Raw genomic sequence first — 7217 nt, forward strand, 5'->3', positions numbered from 1 at the left:
TAGTTATTGTAAGTTTTGAGGTGTTGACGCAAAACTTCATAGTGGACTGTTAGCACTCCTGCAGTTTCTTTTCAGTTGCTTAATTTCCTCATTTCTCCACAGAGGTACAGGTTTTTTCTTAATTGTTTTTGTTAAAAGAGGAGCCACTGAGTCCAGCGTTGACTTCAGATTGCTGTTAAAATTGTCAACGATAAAATCACAGGGTGCTGGTAAAATCTCTGCAGGAGTGCTCTGTAAAATCTGGATAAAATTTGCAGCCACTTCAGGAGTTAGGTAGCGTTTCCTCACTGTTCTCACTGGAGCTCCCCGCTGATTAAAACTGGTGATGTTAAAAAACACACAGTAATGGTCAGACACAGCCAGATCCACAAAAGAGGACACACCCATGGACAGGCCATAAGTTATGACAAGGTCCAGGCTGCGCCCCCTGCCGTGGGTTGGCTGTGTAACGAGCTGTTTAAAATCCAGACAGTTTAAGAGGTTTAAAAATTCTCTGGATACTGGGTTCGAGATGTTGTCGATGTGTAGATTAAAATCGTCAGTTAAAATTAATGATATGTTGTAGGTGATGTGAATGATGGATAAGAATTCAGAGAATTCACTGATAAAAGAGGATGAATACTGGGGTGGTCTGTAGACCGTTATGCAAAGAATAGGAGGGCTAAGAACAAAGCCATGGTGCTCAAATGATGTAAAACTGTTAAAAGGGACTGCATTTGCAGACATTGTAATTCTTGTAATGGATGCAGTTCCGCCTCCTTTTTTGCCCTCCCAGTAGAGAATAAAAGTTAAAATTTGGTGGGGAAGCCTCAGTGAGAACAACAGGTGCATCGGTGCCAAGCCATGTCTCTGTAAGGAGAATGCATCTAGGTTTTTGTCTAAAATTAAATCATTTATGATAAAAGATTTGTTTAAAAGAGAGCCCACATTCAGCACAGCTAATTTGATATCTGTGCTGAACGTGCGCTCATCATGGTGTTTTAAGGGAATGTTAAAAACAGTGCTGGGTCTAAAGACATTCCTGGGTTTTAAGTGTCTGTGTGAAGTGATGGTTCTAATGGTGTGAATGTCCTGAGTTTTTGGTGGCAGAGAGGGGGTCACTGATGTACAGGTGTGTATGCTGAGGGTGAAACATGTAGTGGGTGAGGGTGAGGGTGAGTGTGGGGCAGAGGGCTTGTGTGCGTGAGTGATACCAGTGAGTCAGGAGGTGGCTGAAGTGCAGGACCGGACAGTGAGGTCAATGTTGACTAATAAAAGCCGTGAACCCTCCTGACTGGGGTGGAGATAGTTCCGTTTAAAAAGGCAAGGCCTGTTTAAAAACGCTATAAAATTGTCCACATACGGGATGCTTTTGGTCAGGCAGTATCCCTTCAGCCACAGGTGCAGCTGATGAAGCCGGCTGGTGATGACGTCACCGTAGCGTGGTGGGGGAAGCGGGCCGGAGATAATTAGGCGCTTCCCCGTGTCCAACAGGTGGTCGATCAGCAACATGAGGTCCTTCTTCAGGACCTCCAACTGCTGGTTTTTGACATCGTTGATGCCAGTCTCCACACTGGTCCGGACACTGGTCCCACAGCTGAAGAGCAGCGGATGCAATCTCCGTGATGCGGGCTTCAGGGTGGCAGAAGGAACGGCCGCCGAGCACTGCCATGTGCCGGACCATGGAGGTCCCCACCACCAGCACAGAGGGGGGAGTGCGCTGCACCACTGGCTCCCTGGGGGTGCGGCGGGGGCGAGGCGGAGCCTGCTGGCATCATGTCGTGGTTGCTCCGGGCCGAGCTGGAGGGGAGGGACCATGCTGGGCTGGCGGATCCCAGTTCCTGGACTGGTGAGAACCACGGCCAGCTGGGTGGACAGGTCCTGGAGGCGAGCTGGACCAGGCACCGACAGGAGGGAAATCCTGCAGGCTTAAGATGTCGAACCTGTTGTCCAGTGGCAGATCCGGAGGTGATGGAGGAGGAGATGGCCAAGCTCCAGCGCCCCGGTGCACCAATGACCAGGGTTCCCTCGGCCTGAGTGGAGTTGAGCTCACTGGACCCTCCACCCCATCCTCCCCGGTGAAGCAGTGCGACTCCGCGGGGTGTAGGCAGGAAGTGGAAGGTGCCGATGACTTGGGCTTGGTTCCTTGTCGGTGCCAGCGGGACTCGGCCGGTGCTGGTGCCGGAGTTCCGGTGGTAATCGAGCCGGTCCACAGCAGGGTGGTGTTGTTCGTGGCTGCCATGTTCCGGTCACCAGCTCCGGATGCCCTCCTCAGGTAGGTGATATGTTTCGCCTGGGTCGTGGCGACAGTGGAGAAATCCAGGAGGATCTTGTCCCTCTCCTTGAGGTCGGCCCGCAGACCGGAGACGCTCTCCTTCAGTTTCGAGAGGGTGGGGAGGCAGGACTCACACACCGCCATCACACCTGTAGCCTGTGCAGGAGCTTAGGTACCCCAGAACACAGTACCACCACAGGGAGGTGAGTTTTATTTCGGATCTGGTACCAGTAACGCTGGTAATGCTCTGTTAATGCTGAATTCAATAAATAATACTTTAATCTTCTACTATCCACGTTGTTTCACTGAGTTTCCATGTCCAGCGTGTAGCAGTCTGCAGTCTTGCAAGTGGAAGTTGTGGAGCGCAAACCCATATGTAAACCCAGCAACCCGATCGGTCAAGCGATGCATTCACAGACACTCCGCAGGGTCTAAGCTTCAGGAATTTGAGAAAATAATGCATTTGGAAACGTTTTCTAAACTGGAGTATGTTAGAAAAGCCTAGGGCAAAACAAGTGTATGGTTGAGACTGCTACATCACAGCACAATTTACACTCCAAGCGTTTTTTCTCTGGAGTTTATTTATGAGTGATCCTTTTTATGCCGTATGTAGCTGTTGGCATAGCTATACATGTAAGATAAGGTTCACCTCTCTCTTTTTATGTAGGCCAGTGCATTATTACAGTTACCTGCTGTTGATCAAGTGTAGCAGTAAGCTGTTGCAGCCTTTAGTGAATTTGTACTGTAACAGTGCTGTCATGTTTTCCTAAGTATGCCCTGTCATCATGACAATATACTGTTGTTACAGCTGTCCACGCTACTGTGTCCTTATGCACTGCATTACAACGACAATGCTGATAGAGGAAAAGCCACCACATCATCAGGGGATCCTCTTTTCAAACTGAGCTTTCCAAAGTCCATGAAGGGAGAGTGCAGAGCCAAACCAGCGAAGACTGAGGCCACATTTGTAAGTGTTAATTTCTTTTTTTTTTTCACTCAAAAAACAAACATGGGCGGCACGGTGGCGCAGCAGGTAGTGCGCGTGCCTCACAGCAAGGAGGTCACTGGTTCGATCCCTGGGTTGGGCAGGGCCTTTCTGTGTGAAGTTTGCATGTTCTTCCCGTGCATGCGTGGGTTCTCTCCAGGCACTCCGGCTTCCTCCCACAGACCAAAAACATGCTCATTAGGTTAATTGGTGACTCTAAATTGTCCATAGGTGTGAGTGTGAGTGTGAATGGTTGTCTGTCTGTGTGTCTGTCTATGTTGCCCTGCGATCGGCTGGCGACTGGTTCAGGGTGTACCCCGCCTCTCGCCCATTGCTAGCTGGGATAGGCTCCAGCCCCCCCCAACCCTGAAAGGGATACGCGGGTATAGAAGATGAATGAATGAAAAAACAAACATTTATATTGTACATGACACAAAGTACCACAACTCAGTACTTTCAAACACAACAAATAAACCAAAAAAATACACACTTAAATACCTGAGGAACTACAAAATTCAAAGTGCAAAATGTCACTATATTAACAGTTGTTACTGTTACTGTTACTCTGACTGCATTGTTGCACAATTTCCACATGTGCAGTGATCCAAACAAATAAAAAAAACCATGCATGTATAACGCTAAAGAAAATAGAAACCTTGCAAACCAGCATTTTCAACCAATAACAGCACCCACGTTTTAGATTTGAATGTGTGTGTTCTAGCTAGCTACTTTTTCTCAGCCTGAGGTGAATGGCCAGTAGTGCTGCTCAGCAGTGTCCCCTGTGTGTGCTCTGCCCGTTCATGTGTAAATGAGACAGAGCGCTGAAACTAATAGCGCAGTTAGACCGGTCAATGTCTCAGCAACCCAGTGATTGCTAGAAACCCCCTCCTCTTTATGTAAACAACCAGGACCTTCGGACTCTGCTTTCATATGATACCAGGCTTGCGCGGTTTACGCGATGTGGTGAAATCAACAGATGCGCTAAAGTGGACATACGCTGTTTCTGTGTTTTCGTTACATGCACATATCATTTATTATGAATGAATTATGAATTATGTTTCGTGTACAAGCGCTTTGAGTGGTCTTCAGACCAGAAAAGCGTTATACAAATATATTTCCCATTTCACCCCTCCATCCCTCTGTCCCAGCACCATATCATATCCCATCTTCTTGGGCCACCTCATCTCCTCATACCTCTAAAACGGACAGCACAGCCATCCAGACCGCTCCCTCAATAGCGATGCACAGTGGCACCTTCAGCCATCCAATAGCGGCTCGCCATCCAAACATTTAGATAGAAAGATAGATAAATACTTTATTCATCCCCATGAGGGGAAATTCGGGTGTCCAGTAGCACATATGAACAGATAAAAACAGATTAAAAAAAAAAAAAAACACCCATTACCAATAAAATAGTAAATAAGATAATAAATTAATGAATTAATGATGTGCACACTTTAACAGTTTAACAGGAGCTGTTATACAGTCTTATGGCAGCAGGAATTAATTATCTCCTGAACCTCTCAGTTTGACAGCGCAGGGACCAGGAAGTTGTTGATTATGGTGTACACCATACTCCTCACCCTCCTTTCCGCCATGGACCCCACTGATTCCACCCCAGAGGCACACCTACTGATCAGCTTATCCAGTCTGTTACTGTCTCTCTGTCTAGCATAGAGTACTTTACAACAGTACTAAACACTGTACATAATAATCCACACCTTACCAGCTGCAATTTTAAATTTTTTATACCCATTTTAGAACGTGCATATATGTAGTTGATTTTATTTCGCATCTTGCATTTTTTATCTTCTTCTATGTCTCCTTTTTTAAAATTCCTGCTACTATTTATGTTGTTTGTAACACCCTAATTTCCCCGGGGGAGGATTAATACAGTTATATCTCATCTCATTTAATCTCATATAGTGTCAGAAATCTTATATTCCCATGAATCGATTGACACAAACCATCTCAAAATACAATCACAACAGGAGGCACAATAATCCCCAACAGCAGACAAACAACTGTGTTTAAAATTGACACACCATTGAAGCTACTCACCGATTATGTCTCTGTGAAACACAGATCAATAACACTGTGATTAAATGGGCCGGCAAAATCCACGAAGGTTCAGACAACCCACTGCAGTTGAGATATGTGGCCCAAACAAGATGGTAATCCACAGAATATGTTTTCTCTCTTCCAATTGGCAGGCGATATGCTCGTGTTCCCTTTTACAACTTCAGGAAACATATGCAGAAGGGTGCTATCTCGCCTCCAGTTACTCTCTGGAGTGTCAGGCTCCAAATAACACCTTTTCTGACCAATCACAATCTGGCACATGAAGCCTAACAACCAGAGAAGCCATTAACAATGTAAGTCGAACTAAGGTCCTTGTTCTCTTCCCACGTACAAAGATCTTACCAACCACAGTCAGTTTCAAGGATGGCCGACGCTTTGAATAGCCAAGAAAAGTTTGAATATGCCGATATGCCACTTCAGCATGTCATTTACAGCTCCCACAGAGATTTTATACATACAACATTTACATTCTAAGCCACAGGATGGTCACAACAATTCAACCAAGGAGCTTACTGGGGAACACTAGATCAGGAGTTCTACTGTCATGTTTTGCAACTTACTCTTAACTGGTGGCTTAACTCGTAACTGTGCTGAACACCATCCCATCCAGCTACAGCTTGTACTCTCACCACTTCTTCCAGTGGCTCACTGCCTCTCAGGCCCAAATAAATGAATCTCCACCATCTTCTGTAGCCTGCCCCCACCATCCATCACCCCCAAACTCTGCTGGATCTTGACAACAGCTATAAACTGCCATACGTCATCCATCTCCTAAATAACTTCTTATTGTCACGCCACCATTGATTTCCCCTCTCCTTAAACAAACAGAATGTCTCAGTACATACATAGAATTCTCAGCATCACCCTCAACTCTGGATTTACCCTAGCATTGCTGCCTACCTGCAAAATCAAAAAATCAAGCAATACTACTACTACTACTACTACTACTACTACTACTACTACTAACACTACTACTACTAATAATAATAATAATAATAATAACAAAATGTGTTATCGCACCTTCGGCTGTGTCTATCATAAAGGCTAAAAAGCCCCCCCAAAAAAATTAAAGAAAAAAAAAAAAACCTTTCACTGTGCAAGTCTACATCAGTAAAATTCAGTTCTTCCAAAAATTGCCCACAGCTCCATGTCCCTCCTTGTCCTATTCTCGCATCAGCTCATCAATCCAGGGTCTCTGCAAGTATAAACCACACTCCACATTAAACATTTGTTCTTCATTTCAGACCTCCTTGTTCACCGCATTACGACACTCTGCTCAGGTTATGCATCTATATCCATTGACAAAATCTCAGAATCCATGTTCCTACTGGTGTTCTCTGGCTTTCTATGCTGCACAGAGATCACAACCACTGTCCTCTACTACCAACCATCTTGACATGCAGCCATGTCTCAACATCTCAATCTATTCCTCTGACTCTTACATACCACCTCTTATACAGCCAGACTAACCAGCCCAGTTTACCTTCACCTGTCCACATCTTTGACTAGATTCATTGAAGTCCACTCAAAACGATCCATGATACATGAACTACGATTAGCCATTCAAGCTTCCCCTGGTCAAGATCCCCTGATGGTCTCAGAAACAGGCAAAGCAAAAATCTTATCCAGATCCAAAAGACATATCCATTCTGCTCTGGATCCACCTCTACCACTTACTGGTAGGTATTCCCTGACCATGTCATCAAATTCTCGACCATTGGTCCCCCCCTCCATTCCTCGCATACATCCGCTATAATCTTCATCAGAAACATCCATGAGCAGCTTTTGTCTCGAAGTTTCCTTTTACTGAAATCCAAGAACATCCAAAGAGGCGGCTCCCCCACCGTGATCCACAACTCCCCGGGTTCCATCCCGCCTCTAGACCAGTGGCTCACA

Source organism: Chaetodon auriga, chromosome 5, assembly GCF_051107435.1.
Source record: "Chaetodon auriga isolate fChaAug3 chromosome 5, fChaAug3.hap1, whole genome shotgun sequence".
NCBI classification, from domain to species: Eukaryota; Metazoa; Chordata; class Actinopteri; order Chaetodontiformes; family Chaetodontidae; genus Chaetodon; species Chaetodon auriga.